Raw genomic sequence first — 22352 nt, 5'->3', positions numbered from 1 at the left:
TGTGTGTGTGTGTGTGTTTTGAATGTCCGCGTTTTTTCGTCCACGTTTTCGGGCGCACGGATCAACCGATTTGAATGGTTTAAAAAACATTCGATTCCTATTGATAGGGAGATGTGCTGATTAGTTTTTGGCAAAGGCAGGTCCAGCCGTTACGGAGATATGGAGCAAAGAGTGCAAAAAATAGAAAGCGAGTTTTTGAGAGAACGGATCAACCGATTTGAATGGTTTGAAAAACATTCGATTCCTATTGATAGGGAGATGTGCTGATTAGTTTTTGGCAAAGGTAGGCCCAGAGGTTTCGGAGATACAGAGCTAAATTTAAAAAAAATGGCAGTTTTTGAGAGAACTAAGCGTCCGATTTAAATGATTCAAAGAACTTTCTGCTTGTTTCAACAAAATAATTGATTTTGGAAAAAAAAATTTTTGTTTCTAATTTTTTTTTCAAAAAATTTTTTTTGTAATTTTGGACTAAAAATTCAAAAAATCACCCAGGCTAAGCACAGTCTAAGCGCCACTCTGGTACAAATGTTTACGCAAGTGCGTTTAGACTGTTTATGTACTGTAGCACTTTTCCAATTTTGTGAAAACTATTGAAAAATGTGAAAATGCCGCCAAGCTAAGCACAGTATAAGTGAAAATGTCGCACAGAATTATTTGCAAATGCGTTTAGACTGTGACTATGCGGGAGCACTTTTTCAATTTTGTGTAAATTTCGGAGATCTAGTAAAAAAAACTAAAAAAAAATAACATTTGGCGGTCAACAATAATCATTAGACATTAGACATATGCATATCAAATTATCAGATATTTTATAGAGATTTTAACAATAAGTATACATTTTGTTAACATTCCTATGGGTTCCGTACCAGTGTTTATCCGTTAGACGACGACGCGGCGCTTACGCGCTTCGATATTCAGTCTCTATGCATTTAAAGCAGTACGATTGCTTTGAAAAAAAGTTCAGAATTTCCAAAATATTTCAAAATAAATTTTTCAACAAAAAGTAAGTTTCTGTCAAAAATTTATAGTTTCTCAAAAATCAATTTTATCAGAGTAAATTTTTTTCAAAAATGTTAATCTTTTTAAAAAAAAATAATTTCTGGTACGGGAAGCTCCAGCAATTTGCCTTAAGGCACGATGCCATGCGCCCCACTAGTTTTCCAATAACTTTGAACGAAAACACTCATTAAAGTATTAAATTTCATACGAAATAAATTTCAAGTGAAACTCGATACGAAACACTGGAGGGTTGAAATAATTGTATTCACCACCGGGGATGAAATGGTTCGAATACTTGATAGAAAGTGATACACAGAGGTCGACGCTTGTTTCTGGCACTGCGAAAGTAATGTAATGAAATTTGTTTAAAATAAGTATATTTTTTTATATTTAGCATTGTTTTGTTTAAATTTGTTCTAACACATATATATTATTATATATCGTTGGAAAGCTTATAAAATTATCTATAAATCTGTATATAACATTTTGTAACCTTTAGAACAAAATTATATCTTAAAAAATGCTTAAACTTTGAAAGTGAACATTGGGTTGCTTGTATTTTGTAGTACACTTTTCCATTCTTTCATTTATATTGTTTAAATTTGTTTTAACGCATATATATATTATTATATATCATTAGAAAACTAATAAAATTATCTACAAATCTGTATATAATAATTTAAAAGTCTTGGAACAAAATTGTCCAGAAAAAATTGCCAAACTTTGAAATTCAAAAATTCGTATAACACTAACAGCGTTTTAGCTTCAAGGTTTTTGTTAACTTCCCGAAGTTATGTTTTCATCAAAAAATCCGAATCGCTAATTTTATGTTTTCTCGACGTTTCGAGCCATTCTGAATCGAATGAGACCAAATTTGGAAAAAGTATGTGTGTGTGTTTTTTTTTTTTTTTTTTTTTTTTTTTTTTTTGTATAGCGAAGGAAATGCTTTTATGCATCCCAGACCGGTCTTCTGTCTGGGTATGTCGGACTCGATACCGCCCTGGTATAATACCGACTAAAACCTTCGCTTTGCCCCTGCCTCTGGTCCCCACGGAAACCGCCGCTAGGCATTACTTCGTGGGGGGAGGATCTAGAATGTTACAATTCTTAACTTGTTATAAACAATGTTATAATTCATAAACATTTTACTTATCTTTTAAATGGGCGAAGTCCCATTCGTCCTTTCTCTCTCTATAGAACGCAGGTCCATTAAAACGTCTCTCGCAAATCTGTCTATGGCGTTCCAAGCAGCTTCACTTGTCAGCATTACTTCAACAACATTACCTGGGGTAATTGTGCGTCTCAATGTCTCCTCCACATCATCCCGTAGAGCACCAAATCGCGGGCACACGAAGAACACGTGCTCAGCATCTTCGATTTCGCCCAAACAATATGGGCAATCCGGCGAGCTATCGTGCTTGAATCGGTGTAGGTAGGCTCGAAAACAGCCATGCCCCGATAGCATTTGCGTAGTATAATAGTTTACTTCGCCGTGCTTGCGACTTAGCCAGACTTTGATGTTAGGAATGAGACGATGCGTCCATCTGCCCTTTACAGCGACATCCCACAGTCGCTGCCATCGGTCAATGCTGTTCTGCCGTTCTTCTAATCTTAACTTTTCAGGACACAGTTGTTGATGTCTTCTATGGTAAATTGTCCGTCTTTCCTCTGCTAAGACTAAGAGAGGCACAGTTCCTGAAATGACGCACACTGCTTCCGCCGATATTGTGCGAAATGCGCAAGCAATTCTTATAGCACTGAGACGGTATAAGGGCCCTGCCATTCTCCTCGATTTTTGAGATTTAAGAGCATCACCCCATATGGAGATACCATATGTCAGCACTGAAGTAATAACTGACGATAGTAATATCCTTCTGGTTTGTTTAGGACCTCCAATATTAGGCATCAGTCGAGCAAGTTTCGTCCTAACTATTGACGCCTTAGCACTAACGTGTTCCACCTGTTGATTGAAATTCAAACGAGCATCAAGCATTACGCCAAGGTAACAGATGTGAGGTTTTGACGTGATCTCAAGATTTCCTATCTTTAGGTTGATGGTCTCAATTCTTTTCCTACTAGTGATAAGAACAGCTTCACTTTTTTGTTGTGCTAATTGGAGATTCATTGTTCCCATCCACCGATTAATTTTTCTGAATGTAATATCGAATAGGCTTACGATGTCATCAATTTGTTTGGAGACAACCACTATGGCAACATCGTCTGCATATGCTACTAGTTTCACACATTCTGGAAACTCTAGTCTCAAAAGGCCATCATACATAATATTCCACAGCAAAGGGCCTAGAACAGAGCCCTGCGGCACACCTCCTGTTATATTATATTCTTCTGTACCATCGCGTGAATGGTACATTAGAATTCTGTCTGTAAAGTAGCTTGCGACTATATTGCATAGGTATGCTGGCACGTTCTTGTCACGGAGTGCATTCATAATGCAATCCCAGTTTGCAGAATTAAAAGCATTTTTTATATCCAATGTAGCTACAAGGCAGTACTTTTTGGAACCCCCCTTCCATCTGGTTCCAGCAATTGCCTCCTTGGCGGTATTAACTACCAAGTTTATAGCATCGATAGTTGATCGCCCTTTGCGAAAACCATACTGATTGTCTGCTAGGATTGGATCAACTACTGCATCTATTCTTTGGTGAATTATTCTTTCAAAAATTTTACCCGCTGTATCCAGCATGCATATTGGACGATAGGATGATGGTTCATCTGGTGGTTTTTTTCCTTTGGGAATAAGCACTAGTCTTTGCTGTTTCCATTTTCGTGGAAAAACCCCTTCTTTCAGGCATGTATTATATGCATTAAGAAACATTGTCGGAGATGTCATAATTGATGTTTTCAAGGCAATATTAGGAATTCCATCTAATCCCGGTGCCTTGCTATTACCAACGCGATGACAAGCTTCCATCAGTTCTTGCAATGTTATAAGTGGAATATTATTCTGTTCTACATGTGTTACCTGGTAGTTCAAATTAGGTTGTCGTGGAAACAAAGTAGTTACTATTTTATTCAATAGTCGTGGGCAAGTTGGTGAAGGTATTGGCTGGCTTTTGAGGCGAGACATTACAGTCTTATAAGGTCTTCCCCATGGATTTTCCTCGACTTCATCCAAAAGTTCTTTCCAGCACCTAACTTTACTATCTTTGATAGCTTTATTTAGTTGTCTACGTGCTTGTTTATATTCCACTACCAGTTGTGCAGAATTACTGAGACTATATCCACGCTGAGAGATCCTTCTTTTCTTTAGGCACTCTTTGCGAAGAGAGCTGATTTCTTCAGTCCACCAGTGCACAGATTGTCTTTGATTTATGCCATGTTTACGAGTCATACTGATATCACAGGCTTCGGTTATTCTCTCCATCAGCTCTCTAGTATGCTCATCTGCGTGTTCTGAAATTATAGGTTTGCAATTTAAGGCAACTCTCATGGCGCTTTCATCAAAAGATTTTATTTTCCACCCAATGGCTTTAGATATTTTCGCATGTCTTCTAATGTTTCTATCTGTTGATATTTCCCAGATGATTACATTGTGGTCACTAGCAGTGTAGATATCTAATACCTCCCAATTGCAAATTCCTCTGACGAGGCTATTGCTAACAAAAGTAAGGTCTATTATTGAGCTTGCACTGCCCTTTTCAAAGGTTGGTTTATCACCACTATTAAGTAAAACCACGTCAAGTGCATTGAAGGCCTCCAAAAGTGCTTTACCTCTTGCATTAGTCTTCCTACTTCCCCAGTCTACCGCCCATGCGTTAAAGTCACCGGCTATCGCTACGGGGTGGTGTCGTTTTGCATCCTCCACAAGACGATCTAAAAAATCGACAAAATCTGGCAAAGAAAGACTAGGTGGAGCGTAACAGATGTGTGTGTGTGTGTGTGTGTGTATGTGTGTGTGTGTGTGTGTGTGTGTGTGTGTGTGTGTGTGTGTGTGTGTGTGTGTGTATGTGTGTGTGTGTGTGTGTGTGTGTGTGAACAGATTTTTTGCCGTAAATCGACTTTTTCTCCAAAACGGTTGGACCGATTTCAAAAATTTAAAAGCCATTCGATGTATCTCGACGAGAACTATTGTTTGTCAGTTTTGTGCGACGATCGGCCAAGCCGTTTCTTTATAAATGGCAGAAAAGTGAAAAATTTTTCGTCCACGTTTTAGCCCGCAATTCTGAATCGATTTTGAAAATTCAAAAACCGTTCGAAAGATATTGGTTGGGAATCGTGCTGATTAGTTTTTGGTAGAGATCGGCCGGGCCGTTTTCTTGTAATAAAGTTTTTAAAAAAAAAATTTCGACGATTTTTATGATTATTTTTTTGACGATAGATACCATAGTCTTCTAGATCATACTAAAATATTACGGCCCTACGACAACTGGTTCAGCTTTAGAAATTCGTCAAAGTTTGCAAAAATCAGTATGGTCTTTTTGGCATTTGTCAAAATTCGACTTTTGATCGACGTTTTCTCAAAAACGCCTTAACCGATTTTAGAAATTTAAAAGCCATTTGATGTATTTTGGTGAGGACTATCGTTTGTCAGTTTTGTGCAACAATCTGCCAAGCCGTTTCTTTGTAATTTGAAAAAAAAGTGTTAAACTTTTCGTCCACATTTAAGCTCATCCTACCGAACCGATTTTAAAAAATCAAAAACTGTTCGAAAGATATTAGTTGGGAATGATACTGATTAATTTCAGGTGAAAATCTACCGAGCCGTTTTCTTGTAATAAACTGTTGAAAAAAAAATTTAAGCCGATTTCAATGGAACTTTTTTTGGCGATATACATCATGGTCTTATAGAACTTACTGTAATATTACGGCCTTACGACAAGTAGTTTAATTTTAAAAATTCGTCAAACTTTGCTAAAATTATTATCGTTTTTTTTAAAGTAGGATTGATGAAGTATATTATTTACACTTTTTTTTTGATTAAGTCGATTATTTACACATATCGGGAAGTTCATGTAACTTGCCTCAAGGCTAAATACCAAACCAATTAGTTTATATTTATATTTATTTTATTTAAATTTAATTAAATTCATCAATATTATTATACATCTTTAGATTATAAGCTAATTAAATTATATAAAAATCTGTATATAACTACTCAAAAATCTTAGAACAAAATTGTCCAGAAAAACTTGTCAAACTTTTAAGTTCAAGAATTCGTAAGACACTAACAACGTTTTTGTTTATATTTATATTTATTTTATTTAAATTTAATTAAACTAATTAACACTATTATATATCGTTAGAAAGCTAATAAAATTATCTATAAATCAGTATATAACAATTTAAAAGTCTTGGAACAAAATTGTCTAGCAAAAATTATCAAATTTTGAAATTCAAAAATTCGTAAGACACTAACAACGTTTTTTTTATATTTATATTTATTTTATTTAAATTTGATTAAATTATTTAACAATATTATATATCATTAGAAAGCTAATAAAATTATCTACAAATCTGCATATAACGTTTAAAAACTAATCAAACAAAATTGTCGTGAAAAAACATTTAAACTTTGTCTTGCCAAACCAACAAATTGAAAACTAAGACATAGATTGCATTCTGCAAATCATTTCAATCAAATAGGGACTCTACTAACTAGCAAATATAGCCATTCAACCCAACAATCAATCACAGTACGATAAATGATCTATTTTTATCAAATTTAACAAATTTCCTTTATTCATTTCTGTATAAACATTTCGAGTTTGAAATTGTACAGTGTGCTACAAGCTTTAGGCTAAAGTCGCTGCCACACTTGCACTTTTGTATATGCAAGTGTAAACAGGTTTTGTATGAGGACGCGCAAGTGTGAAGGTGGCTTTAGCGTTTAAAGCTGCTTTCACAATTGAGATTTTAAATAAAAATTTAAATAAAAAGTGAAAGTTAATGAATTATGATTTAATTTGGGTAAATATTGATAAATTATGAATTATTAAGATAATTTATTATATAATATATATAAATATATATATATATATATATAAATATATATATTAAATATTTTGTACAAACCTTTTGCTTATCAAGCAGCTGCAAAATCTCCACAGTATCTCCGACTACCACAGTCTGCTGGCGCAGCATTCCTTACTCCAGCGTCAAATAATCGCGAATCTGCAGCAAAAATAATAATAAACAATTATTTATACAAATTTTTTTTCACAAAAATGAAATTTAATTGTTTTTTATCTCACTTGTTGAATAGATTTGTCGAAATTCCCGACAATAACACTAGATGGCACCGCCGTTTTTCCAGCTTTGATTTTAACCACTTGGTACTGCGTCTTTGCTTCTTGTGGACTAGTGGTTTGGATATTTGATGAGGCGCCTTCGCTCTCAGTTCTTGTTGTACCGGTGGAGAGATCTGTAGAAAAATAAAAATGAAATTTGACAAAGTTGATTTCAAATAATTGTTTTGGGGATTTGGGTTGACGTATGGAGTTGTAATTTGGGTACGGAGTAGCTTGAAGGTCTAAATTATAAAAATACAAAAGTGCAAAATTTTGTGTTTTGACGAGAGTTATGGGTGTTTTTGTACGTGATCTACCTAAGTGTGCAGTATTAGCTTAAATACAAGGTTTTGTAGGTTTAGGTTTAATGCAGAGGGTTAATATTAGGGTATAGCATCCCTAAGACCTTCGTTTAAATTTTGAAAATAATTAAAGCACTAAGTTTTGCTTGTAACAAAATTTTAAAGCTTTTTTACACAACAAACTTTATTTGCACATAAGTACTTAAGTGCTGATATAAGTTTCAAAGGCTTGGTTTTTGAGTTCTGTTTAAACTACAAGGCTGTTTTTTGGGTATGTTATACCCCAAAGCCTTGTGCAAATTGTTAAAAATACCCAAAAGTCTTATTTTAGTATACAAAACTAGTTAAAGGGCTTTTTTTAAGCCAAGTACATACTAAATTCATAAGTATATATAAATTTGACTTAGCACATATAATTTTTTTTATATACTATTAATTTAAACTACAAACTTTGTTAAGATAATTTTTAGTACTTTAAATTATCTTTAATTTTATTTTGCATTTATATAATATTAAATTTTGTTTAAGCTTTTAAAATTGTAAATTTAATTAAAGCCTTCAAAATCAATGTGTCAAAATTTGGAGAGATATATTTATACTATTTTATAATAATTAATATTTTTTAAATTTAATTATTTAAACAACAAACTTTGTTAAGATAATTTTTAGTACTTTAAATTATCTTTAATTTTATTTTGCATTTATATAAATTTTGTTTAAGCTTTTAAAATTGTAAATTTAATTAAAGCCTTCAAAATCAAAGTGTCAAAATTTGGAGAGATAGATGTATATTTTGTATGATAAATTTTAAACTATTAGTTTAAACTATAAACTATCTTTGAGAAATTTTTAGCTAAATAAATTATCTTTAATTTTGTCTAAGACCATTATTTGATAAAAAAATAAATTTGAAAATTCATCTTTTTAATCTTGTTTACTATTTACTAATAAAAGTGCAACGCTATACATTTTTATTTATAACTCATAAACTAATTGTTTAAACTATAAACTATATTAAGCAAAAATATAGCTAACAAAATTAGCTTTAGCTTAAACTAATAATGTACTATAGTGATCTAATTAGTTAAGTCTTTAAAAAGGCTTGCAAAACTAAATTAGTATATACGAGATCATTATGAACTTGTATATACTTATTTACAAGTTATATATATTTTAGTATATAACTTGTAAACTATTTGTTCAAACTATCAACAATATTTGGGAAAATTTTAGCTAAATAAATTATTTTTAATTTTGTCTAAGACCAAGATTTTATTTCTTAACAACTTAAGCCTTTAAAACGCCTTCAAAAATTAAATAAGTTTACCCGGACTCATTATGAACTATAATGAATTGAAATGAAATAGCGAACAGGTTTATACAATTTAGTATATAACTCGTAAACTATTTGTTTAAACTATAAACTATCTTTAGGAAATTTTTAGCTAAAGAACCTATCTTTAATTTTGTTTAAGACCAAGATTTTGTTTACTAACAACTTTAGCCTTCAAAACGCCTCTAAAAATATAATTAGTTTATCCAAATTCATTTAGAAGACGTTTATTCAGTTTAGTATATAACTACTAAACTATTTGTATAAACAATAAACTATATTTGGGAAATTTTTAGTTAAGTAACTTGTCTTTACTTTAGCTTAACTATGAAATTTTATTTACTAACAATTTAATCCTTTAAAACGCCTTTGAAAATTCATCTTGTTAATCTTGTTTACCGTATATAACAAAATTTACGAATAAAACTGCAACGCTACACATATTTATTTGTAACTAATAAACTAATTATATAAATTATAATCTATATTTGAAAAAATTGTATATAATAAACTAACTTTAGTTTTGCTTAACAATATACAATATAAAAGTATGTATTTAGGGCTTAAAAACAGCTTTAGTGCCCTTCCAGGCGTTATACTAAAATTATTAAAAAAAACTACTAAAAACAGCCCTGTACATTTTTAACTATATCTCCTAAACCATTTACCCAAACTATAAACTATATTCCAAAAAAACATAGCTAAATAAATTACCAAAAACTTCCCCATACAACAAAACACTGTAAACTCCCTAAAAACCCATTTATCCAGCCCCCAAAATTAATAATAATACTAAATATTAAACTTTGCAACGTGTACAAGGATAGTTTCTCAACTTAAAAGGGTTCTATATATAGTTTTGGGGGTTTGGGAGGGTTATTTTAGTGCTTCTGGAGGTTTCTAGAGACTGCAACCCCCTTAAACTTCGTACGTGATCATAATATTGATCAAACAAACATAACTCCGCCCCTGGAAACTGTAATATTTACTCTCAGGCAGCCAAAATCGTGTTTGAAGATGAGAAAACTATTTTTGAAGGGATGGAATAAATTATAAAATAGGGTTTTTTGGGGATTTTTTAGGGGTTTGGGGTATGGTAAGTATTTTTTGAATTTAAAGATATGTCCAAGGAATGATATACTCAAATTTGGGCCTTGTGTGATGGATAGTTTCCCCAAACGAGCCTTGCAAAGTCAGAGTTTAATGTTGGTGTGTTTTTTAGTTTTGGGTTTAAGGGTGTTTTTGAAGTATAGAGGGTTGCTGTAGGTGTTTCGAATGTTCGGCAAAATTAAAGATAGTTTAATTTGAAGCAAATTTGCCGAACACATCATGCAAATACGTCGAACGGTTTAGAAGTTACAGCCGTTTTAATAAGTAAGTGCAGGAACAAAATGAAGTAGTCGAAGAAGTACGGCAGGTCCAAAGTGAGTCAAAAAGTTTTACTTCAAATATAGGCATGTTGGGTATCAAATGAAAGATCTCGACGAGCACTATCCAAATATATATGCTTAAGCACAAATAAACCTCCAGGGTTCTGTATCTTTTATTTATCAAGCTTCTAGCATAATTTTTTTTGTTTTCAAGCACGTTTTAGAGTAAACCGAGTCGTTGTAGGGCTTTAAAATATAAGACAGTATTATACATAATTTAATTTTGCACAAATTTGCCGAAAATTTAACTTGTCTACGATAAATAGTTCAAAAGTTATAAGCGATTTAATAAATAAATACACAAACGACTTGCCGTACTATAAGTAGTACAGCCCATCCAAAATGCGTAAAAAAGTTTTACTTCAAATATAGGCATGTTGGGTATCAAATGAAAGGTCTTGACGAGCTGTATCCAAATATATATCTTACGACACAATTAAAGCATCCGGGTTCTGTATCTTATATTTATTAAGCACCTAGCACTATTTTTAATGTTTTCAAGCAAGTTTTAGAGTGAACCGTGTCGCCGTAGAGCTTTAGTATATAAGACAGTATTATACGTAATTTAATTTTGAACAAATTTACCGAATATTTGACTCATGTACGACAAATAGTTATAAAGTTACAAGCGATTTAATAAATAAATACACAAACGACTTGCCGTACTATAAGTAGTACAGCCCATCCAAAATGCGTAAAAAAGTTTTACTTCAAATATAGGCATGCCGGGTATCAAATGAAAGGTCTTAATGAGCTTTATCGGAATATCATAGTACTAAACACAACAAACCTATAGGGTTCCGTACACAATTTTTTTTTAATTTTTAATATCAATATTTGTTGGTTAAAGTATACCAAGTTGCTCCAAGGTTTTTACTATGTTATACAATATTATAGATCTCTAAATTTAGCACAAATTTGCCAAATATTTTATGTATTTTAGACAAACCGTTCAAAAGTTACAAGAGTTTTAATAAAGAGTAGACCAATGGGTTGCGTGGAAATAGGTCAAAAATTTATGACGTCAAATATGGGCATGTGGGGTGTCAAATGAAAGGTCGACGAGCTCTATTTAAATATCATATACAAAGACCCAAAAAACCTTTAGGGTTCCGTACAATTATTTTTTTCAGCACATTTCATTTGTTACTGAAGATTTTGGTGTATAAAATAGCTTGTAACTAGTTTTGTATTAAAAAATTAAGTATGTTTGTATTTTTATAATTTAAAGACAAGTCCAAGAAATAACATACTCAAATTAGAGCTTTGTAAGTTTAATAGATTTCGAAAATAAGCCTTCTAAAGCCAGTCTTAGCTATATCTGATACAAAAATTGTGTGTATATTTGTTGCACTAAAAACGATGTAACTTCCATTTCAAATTAAAAATAGGTGTGTTTGTATTTTTATAATTTAAAGAAAAGCATAAGAAATAAAATACACAAATATTAGCCTTGATTATTTAGAAAATTTCTCAAAAAGCCATTTATTTACAGCTTTTATATTAAATTATTTATAATAAAACTGTTAGACTCCAATGTAGTAGGTTTACAAAACAATTTATAAATTTGTCAAATTTTAAAATATGTGTATAAATATAATTTATAAATTTAAACTATGGCCTTATATATAACATATAAAAATTAGAGTCTTGTATAAATATAAAATTTATAAAACCAAGCATTTTTAGTAAACAACTATCTAATATCATTTTACTAACAACAAAATATATACTAGAAAATTTAAAAAGGTTGTTTTTGAAGGCTTTTTACAGCCTTAAATAATACTCGTACAATATTTATACATGAGACAAAATTAAAGAGAATTTAATTAGTTAAAAATTTGTAGAAGACCGTTTTTAATTCAGGTAATTGCTTTTGGAGTTATATAAGAAAGAATGAAAAAATGTATATATATATATATATTTCAGAGTAACTAGCAGCCCATTCGTCGAAATAAAAAAGGTATAAAGTATAAAAACTTTTATTTATACGTTTCGACACAAGATGCGTGTCATCATTCAGCAACTACAATATTTGAAAATTTTATTAACTAATATAAAACAACAATATAGATTAATTATAGCAAAGAGAAACATTATACACACCACAGGACAAAAACACTCAACAAAAATTTATTTTAAAAAATTAAACTTAATAACATATTAGATAAAAACATTTTTTTAGAAAAAATTATAAAAACTGAAAGATTTGAAAACTATTTAACTAAAAGTTAAAAATTAATTTATATCTTAATGTAGTAGGGTTTACAGGTTATAGGGATTACAGGTTGGATTGCAATGATTGCAACATGTGTTATATTGGAGAAAGTTCCCAGTATATTTATAAGAGAGTTAATCAACATATTTATAACTCAAAAAATCCAAACCAATTCAAAACGATGTTTTCAGATCATATGCTCAATCTCAATCACACTTTTAACACTTCACATCCGGTTATTCTTTATATTGAAAAAAATAGTGACCTTAGAAAATTTGCTGAATCCTTTTTTATTTCATTAAATTCCTCCTCTTGTGTTAATAAACGCAATTCATCCCATCTTTTACATGATAGTTACCAGATTGTCATTGATTTTATTAAAAAAACAAAAAATTAATTTGCTATCTCTTTTATATTATTTTTTACAATAGGGTTTTTCTTGTTCTATCTTTTACATGGTTTGCTTTTTCCTTATAATCAACTTCAACCACTGTTGTTTGAATCGTACGTGCTCGTGCAAATGTCCTTGAGACTCCTCCAGGATCTCCATCTTGAATTTGTGATGATATATAAATTTTCTTACTTGAATTCCTTTGGATTATGATAGAGGGTTTTGTTCACCTTGATCGTCGCTCCAGGGTTGTAGATTTAAGTCCTGATTTGGTCCCACGTTTTAAACTTCAAAATCTTCCACTTGTTATTATTCTTTTTATTAAATCTTCCAGTTATTATTTTTTATTAGAATTATTTTGATGATTTTATATAGATTTTGATCGATTTATTTGATAAGCACTTTATTTTTGTATCACTTGATAATTTTGAGAGTTTGGTTATTTTTCACACACTTTTTGTTTTAATTTTTTTAATTTATTTTATTAATTTGTACTCTTATCTCGGAGTTGGATTCGATTAAGCTGCCACCAAATGAAGAGACGTTAGTAATCAATTTACTAATTAATAATTAAATGTAACCAATTTTTAATAATTCTTGAGTAGATTATGGTTTTATTTTGAATACGAGAATTGGAACATTTGTAGCTCTTCGGGAAGTGTGTGAAATCAAAGAATTTATTTAGATACAAAAATTTATTTATCGCTTTATTATAATATTTCAGTTGTTGCTTGTTCAAGAGTTCAGGACTAACTAACTTATATTTTTACATTTTTAAAATATTTCCAATATTTCTAGTTTTATGATAGCTCGCCGAAGGTACATGAGCTATCATAAACTTTTATTAAGGGTTGTTTGGCAGATGTACAAAATATTCGCAACATTTACCGTTACTTGGGAGTATACATCGTTCAAAGGAATTTACTTATGACTATTATTTATAATTATAAAGAACACAATTCTCAACAATATATATATATATATATATATATATATATATATATATATATATATATAAATCTCGTGTCACAATGTTGGTTCGCGATGGACGCCCAAACTACTGGACCGATTTTAAATTTTATTGGCTCAAAGTGTGCATATATATCCAACTTAGGTTATAGGAAATTTTGAAAAGTAAATTTAAAATATAAATATATAATTTTTATAAATTTCTAAAAATTTTGACAGAAAATGGCAAAAAAAAACAAAACACTAAAATGACAAATGTCAAAATCTATGGAAAACTCGAGAAAAAAAGATTTATGATTTTTGAAAAAAAAAAATTGACAGTTCAAAAAATTTAATTCAAAAACATATACATATATAGATATACCCAGCATTAATATCCAAATTAGATGATAGTTTTAAATCTAATTAAAAGTCAATGTTTATAAATTTGAATAAATGTTGACATGAAAATCGTCAAATGTCATTTGTCAATATTTATGAAAATAATTATATAAATAGATTTACAATTTATATTTATTTGATTAGCTTACCAAATTATTTCGAATACCAAAACTTCATCAAAACCTTTTAGATCAGAGATCACAATAAAAAAGCGACATATTGAATTTAAAATTAATCATAAACAAAAATTTGACATTTTACAAAAAAATGTTTAACGACTTCAATAAGAAACAAATAAATTAATTATTCGAAGTTATATTGCCGAACAAATTATAGATACAACACAATATTGTAAAATAAATATCATATATTAATTTTCGACCAAAAAGGAAATATTTTGACATTTACAAATATACTGCATATTGAATATATTAAATTGACATTCACTATTTTTCAATTAAATAAAAATGTAAAAAATCAAATATTTAGATAAAAAATTGTATATTCAGATAACGATACTGATTTGTTAATTTAGACTGAAACCTGATTTATTCATTAATTTAAAAAAAAAATGACATAAACAAAATTAAAATAAGCAAAACACCTGCATCATGCGTTGGAATTAATTATCGAAGTGTAAAGAAATTTGTGTAATTAAAATAAAATATTATTATTATATGATTTGATATAAATTTTGATTGCCATCGCAAACGTAAATCATACAGAAAATTGTAACCTCTTAAATGGAATTATAGTACAATCTGAAGGTATAATTGCAATCTGACAAAAATAAACTAGACAAACTAAATATTATATCATATTATATTAAATTTCGATCCAAAAGAAAATATTTTGACAGTTATAATTAATTTGAAATGAAATGCAAATGTCAAAAATCAGATCTTTATGTAAAAAAATATTTATTTCCACAATATTCCCGTGTTGAATTTGCACTTTTTTATGAATTTAACAAGCATATAATATATTCATTGATCACTTAAAATAATTATTAATTTATAATAAATAAATATTGACGTATTTGACATGACAAAAGTATAATAAACAAAACGCTATGATGCGAGTGAATTAATTTTTGAAGTACGAAATGTCAAATAATTTTGAAAATTATAACAAGTTTTTAACTATTTGTCAGAAAGAATATATTTCATTACAAATTCATATCTGTTATAAGAACTTCTGCAATGCGGCAAAATATTTGTGATGGCAAAACAGCGTTTGCCGGGTCAGCTAGTATATATATATATATACTATTTATATTTTATTGATTTTATTGTTTTCATCTCTCTTGGCGAGTAGCGGTAATCCTGTGGGATTATCCTGTGGGAATTAATTCGAGAAAAAACAGGAAAATTATATATATATATATATATATATATATATATATATATATATATATATATATATCTTGATAGTTTTTTCGACGTTGAAACATATTTCAGAGTAACTAGCAGCCCATTCGTCGAAATAAAAAAGGTATAAAGTATAAAAACTTTTATTTATACGTTTCGACACAAGATGCGTGTCATCATTCAGCAACTACAATATTTGAAAATTTTATTAACTAATATAAAACAACAATATAGATTAATTATAGCAAAGAGAAACATTATACACACCACAGGACAAAAACACTCAACAAAAATTTATTTTAAAAAATTAAACTTAATAACATATTAGATAAAAACATTTTTTTAGAAAAAATTATAAAAACTGAAAGATTTGAAAACTATTTAACTAAAAGTTATGAAATGCATCATTGTGAGCGAGAAACACGCCCATACCGAGCAACCAAACTCGACTGAATTATTTCAATAGGCGTATTGATAGGAATGGGAGGGGACGCATCAAGGACTCCATCCTGAATCTCCATCTTGAATTTGTGATGATATATAAAGTTTTCAATAAAATTTATATATCATCACAAATTCAAGATGGAGAACGAATCTACAATTTTGAATGAAAACTTACTAGATTTAAATTTAGCCTTATCTATATTACCGAATTTTATTGAAAACGAAACTGATGTACGTATTTTTATCGATGTATGTGATTCACTGAATGAAAACTTAAAGGCCAGTGAATCACAAAAACTATTTTTAACCATAAAAAGTAAATTTCCAAATCATGTACTTATAAAAATAATACGTAACAAAATTTATTCATGGGACTCATTAAAATCATTTTTGTATAAAGAATATACGGAAAAAACTCCTGTATCAATCCTTCTTGCAGAGTTGCTAAATTACAAACAAAAACCCAATGAATCGGTAAAATCTTTTAGTGAAAGAATAAATAAACTATTGTACAGAATTTATGATAAAGATTGTGATACACACGATAAGACAGTCGCGGATAATTTACAAAATGTTTATAATGAAATGGCTCTCAGAACTTTTCTCAATGGACTGAAAATGCCGTTGAAAAATTTAGTAAAATGTTGTAGATTCGATAATTTAAATGACGCCATAGACTTTGCCATTGCCGAAGATACCGATTCATCCTCAATTTTAACATGCGGCTTTTGCAATAAAATAGGTCATAGCAGTGGTAATTGTTTCCTCAAAGCCGAACATAAAAATGCACAGATAATTTGCAATTATTGTAAAAAATTCGGTCATACGATTGATCAATGTAGACATCCCAATCGTAAAAATTTTTTCCAACGAACTCAAATCCCTACAGTTCCGCAAATAAAACAGGAAAGTTGTTTATCTATTAATAATCCTAATCCGATAGCTGAAAATAATGAAATCCAATCGAATACACCTTCTTCAAGTTCAAAAAACTCGCCAGAGCCCGTTCCGGGACGGGCATTCATGTAAATAGCAATTGTAACAATATAAATTTAAATTTTCCGAACAGTTATGAATCAATCATTTTAGAAACTACACAGCTACCAAATACTTTTCATAATTTTTTAATAGACACCGGTAGTGACATATCATTAATTAAAGTTCATAACATTGATAAAGAAACTCTCGTATACACAGATAAAAAAATTGAACTAATTGGAATAACATCAAATTCATTAACAACCCATGGCGTTTCTTATATTAACCTTAAATTTTCCGAACAAAATACAGAATTCCCGTTTCAAGTTGTATCAAATCTTCCAATTAAATATTCAGGAATCATCGGTAAAGATTTTTTATTGAAATTTAAAGCAAAAATTAATTATCATTCTAAATTATTTTCACTAGAAATCAATAACCAAGAGTTTACAACCCCTTTAGTTAATTTCGAAAAACATTTAATCCCTCCTCGATCTGAAACAACATTAAAAATCGAAACTGCGTTAAACGACGAAGCAGTATGTTTTTCAAAACAATATGAAAACGGATTGATATTAGCTAACTGCATTGTAAAACCTATTGAAAATTGTTTTTTTATAAATGTTATTAATCCTACGTCAGATCGTCAATTCCTTAATTCAAAAGACGTAAACTTCGAGTTATTAAGCAACTTTGATATAATCGACTCTATAAATCTTAATAAAAATAAATCTATCAAATCTAACCAAGAATCAATCGATTTTCAATGTTTGTTCAATAACGTAAATTACAACGACACAATTGATGATAATGACAAGAATCAAAGAGTACAAAAAGTTTTACAATGCATAAAAACTAATCACATGACAAATCTCGAAAAAGATTCAATTTTAAATATTTGTACAAAATTTCATGATCTGTTTTATTTAGAAAACGACAAACTGACATATACAAATACGATTACTCATAGTATCCCCGTCGAAAATGACGAAAAACCCATATACATAAAACCCTACAGATTACCGCACGCTCATAAAACAGAAATTCACCGACAAGTTTCACAGATGTTAGCAGACGATATTATTCAAAACTCGCAAAGTCCCTGGAATTTTCCTTTAATTATTGTCCCCAAAAAACCTGATGCTGACGGAAATAAAAAATGGAGGATTTGCGTCGATTTCCGAAAATTAAACGCAATTACAAAATCGGACGCTTTCCCATTACCAAACATCACTGACATTATTGACCAACTAGGTAACTCACGATTTTTCACGACTCTAGATTTAGCTCAAGGCTTTCATCAAATTTTACTAAATAAAACTGACCGAGAAAAAACTGCATTTTCTACTGACTTCGGACATTTTGAGTATAAACGGTTACCGTTTGGACTTAAGGGCGGACCGGCGACTTTACAGAGACTGACCAATACAGTTTTGTCGGGCATACAAGGAATTAGAACTCTAGTTTATATGGACGACATAATAGTTTACGGGAAAACACTTGAAGAACATAATACCAAGTTACTAGAAGTGCTAGAAAAATTACGACAATACAATCTAAAATTGCAACCCGATAAGTGTCATTTTTTGAAACACGAAATTACGTATTTAGGCCATATTATCGGTGCACACGGTGTGTCTCCTGATCCTGATAAAATTTCCTCAGTAAAAAACTTTCCCACTCCTTCCAATCAAAAAGAAATAAAAATATTTTTAGGATTGTCCGGTTACTACCGCAAATTTATACAAATCTACTCACGAATTGCATTACCTCTAACCGAATTATTAAAAAAAGACGCAAAATTTAATTGGACCCAAGAGTGTGAACTTGCATTTAATGAACTTAAACAAAAACTAATAAATCCACCTTTACTGCAGTATCCCGATTTCGATCGAGAATTTTCATTAACCACGGATGCAAGCGGTTTTGCATTAGGCGCGGTTCTATCTCAAAATGTCGAAGGAAAAGATTTACCAATTGCATATGCATCGCGAACCTTGCACCCCGCAGAAAAAAATTATTCTACTATAGACAAAGAACTTTTAGCAATCGTATGGAGCATAAAACATTTCCGACCTTATCTTTATGGTAAACCATTCAAATTGTACACCGATCACATGCCCCTTATCTACCTGTACAAATGTAAAGATCCAAATTCACGACAAATGCGCTGGAGGCTTTCCTTAGAAGAATATGAATTCGATATAATTTATAAATCTGGATCATCTAATACGAATGCTGATAGTTTATCTCGCTCATTTTTTGATATTCAAGAATTAGCTTCTAATGAAAATATTTCATCTATTCCTATCGATTCTAAACCAAAATTATCTCTTCTATGCAGATGCAATTTTAATTCCGAAAATGATTTTGAAAATTTTTTAAATACTATTAAAACCTCGGTTATAATTAATAACAATATCGAGGAATCGAATGAAGTTTTTCTCACATCCCTAAAACATGAAGAATCCGCATTGATATTCGTGATAAAAAACCAAACTCCCGATGATAAATTAACTAAATATTTCGATTTTTTCCAACATAGTAACATTAATAACAATTTGGCTAATTACGGAACACACGATTTTTTCAACTTAAACTACTCTCAAAAACAAATTTTTTACTCAATTGTAAACAACATGAATTCCCAGCCAACACTTGAAGATTTTTTCCATTGCCTCTTAAATCTAAAAGCTCATTTAATTCAAGAAAATATTAAATCCATTGCTATTCCAGCTCCCGCACAATTTCAAAGTTTTTGCCACATACCAATAGAAAATTTTAGAATTTTATTACGATACATTTTCAGAGACACCGACATAAAATTAAAAATTTATTATGACAAAATTATTGAAAACCTAACACCGGATGAGATAAGTAAGATTTTAAACCAATTTCATAGATCACAATATACGGGAGGTCATCTGGGCCATAAAAAAACGTTCAGCAGAATACGTAGCATATACAAATGGCCAAAAATGCGAAAACAAATTAAATCATATGTAAGCAAATGCCCTGATTGTCAAAAAAATAAAGTATGTAAGAAAACAAGGCAACCTTTAGTTATAACAACAACAGCCCGCGAGCCTTTCGAAAAAATTTGTATTGATATTTGCGGCCCTTACCCCGTTTCTGACTCCGGAAATAAATATTTGTTGACATTTATATGCGACTTAACGAAATATGCAGGCGCCATCCCCATTTGTAATCAAGAAAGTTCGACAGTCGCAAATGCATTCGTTTCAGAAATTATTTTAAAATTTGGCTTTCCTAAGGAAATTCTATCTGATCAAGGCACCACGTTTACTAGCAATTTATTCAAGGACGTTTGCAAATTACTAAAAATTAAAAAGATAACAACTTCCCCGTACAGACCTGAGTCGAATGGCTCTTGTGAAAGGATCCATAGAGATTATGTTCAAAACTTGAGATCTTATATTAACAAAACCCAAACAGATTGGGACAAATGCATAAAATACGCAGTTTTTATCCATAATACAACTATACATAACGCGACAAATTACACACCTTTCGAGTTAGTTTTTGGTAGGAAAATAGAATTACCACTGTCTATAGCAAAACCTATATTTCAATATAACTACGACACTTACGTCAATGAGTTAAAATCGCGGTTATCGCACGCGAATAGTTTCGCTCGACAGAATTTACTGAGTAATAAAGAAAAAACTAAAAGTAACTATGATCAAAATTTGAATCCTGAAACCTTTGAGATCGATGAGTATGTGCTTTTGAGAGATGAAACTCCGTATCCGCGGCGATGCAAAAAACTTTTGCCCCTATGGAAAGGTCCCTTTAAAATATTAAAAACCGATAGTATAAATAGTACCATTTTGATCCATAATAAACATGTACAAGTGCACAACAACAAATTGAAAAAGTTTATACCAAACGAGTAAAGTAACATAATCTTTATCAAATTTTCTAAAAAAAAAAAAAAAAAAATCTTATTATTGAATTGCATTTAATTAATTTGATAAATCTCATAGAATAATGTTAATTATCACATAAATCAAATTAACAATTAAATATTATTGATTAAATAATAATAATAAAAATAATATTTCTTTTCACAAATAAATTAAATCTAAAATATGTAATGTAAATGTAAATCTAGAATTTAAAAAAATAGTCCAATTTATAATATTAATGTTAAGGTTTAGCTAAGTGTTTTGATTTACTAAAATATAAATAAAAATTGATGTCTTTAGTTGTTATATCCATTATGCATCAACTCATCGTTATTAAGATAAAGATTTTAGTTATTAATGTACCAGTAAATTACAACCTGAAATTCGCTAATGTTATGTAATAAGCCGAGGACGGCTTAATTTTCACGATGGAGGTGTTGAGAATTGTGTTCTTTATAATTATGAATAATAGTCATAAGTAAATTCCTTTGAACGATGTATACTCCCAAGTAACGGTAAATGTTGCGAATATTTTGTATATCTGCCAGACAACCCTTAATAAAAGTTTACATGATAGCTCATGTACCCTCGGCGAGCTATCATAAAACTAGAAATATTGGAAATATTTTAAAAATGTAAAAATATAAGTTAGTTAGTCCTGAACTCTTGAACAAGCAACAACTGAAATATTATAATAAAGCGATAAATAAATTTTTGTATCTAAATAAATTCTTTGATTTCACACACTTCCCGAAGAGCTACAAATGTTCCAATTCTCGTATTCAAAAGTATTCAAAATAAAACCATAATCTACTCAAGAATTATTAAAAATTGGTTACATTTAATTATTAATTAGTAAATTGATTACTAACGTCTCTTCAATATATATATATTAATTGTTTAATATGAACAAAACAGCACTCAGATTTGTTTAACACAACTTTATTTTATGATTACAGACGTTTCGAGACCAGGGTGTATCTCATCTTCAGTGTAATTTCAAAAACAGTTACTTATATACTACACATTCTTTAATAATTTATTTAAATTTCATTTAATTTTTGGTATACAAAAAACACCAACTATTCCTTGCAATGCTTGACACAGTACTAAAGAAACATATAACACTTACAGAAATATTCTAAACAAATTTGAAGTACTTAACTAGATGGAGACAGAAAGGGTATCATTATAATGTAAACAAGAGGAGTGCTGTCGCATACAAAAATCGATAAAAATGAAAAAACAAATTAATTTATTGAAAACGAATAAGATAAATGAAAAAATTTATAAATTATTAATGATGTTTATATAAGTGTCATGTAAAATATTTGTGTCGGTTCTTAGATTTATGCTATTG

This window comes from Ctenocephalides felis, unplaced genomic scaffold (assembly GCF_003426905.1).
Source record: "Ctenocephalides felis isolate EL2017-DRISC unplaced genomic scaffold, ASM342690v1 CF-g0.4_SCAFFOLD_03728, whole genome shotgun sequence".
NCBI lineage: Eukaryota > Metazoa > Arthropoda > Insecta > Siphonaptera > Pulicidae > Ctenocephalides > Ctenocephalides felis.
This window is presented reverse-complemented; position numbering follows the sequence as displayed.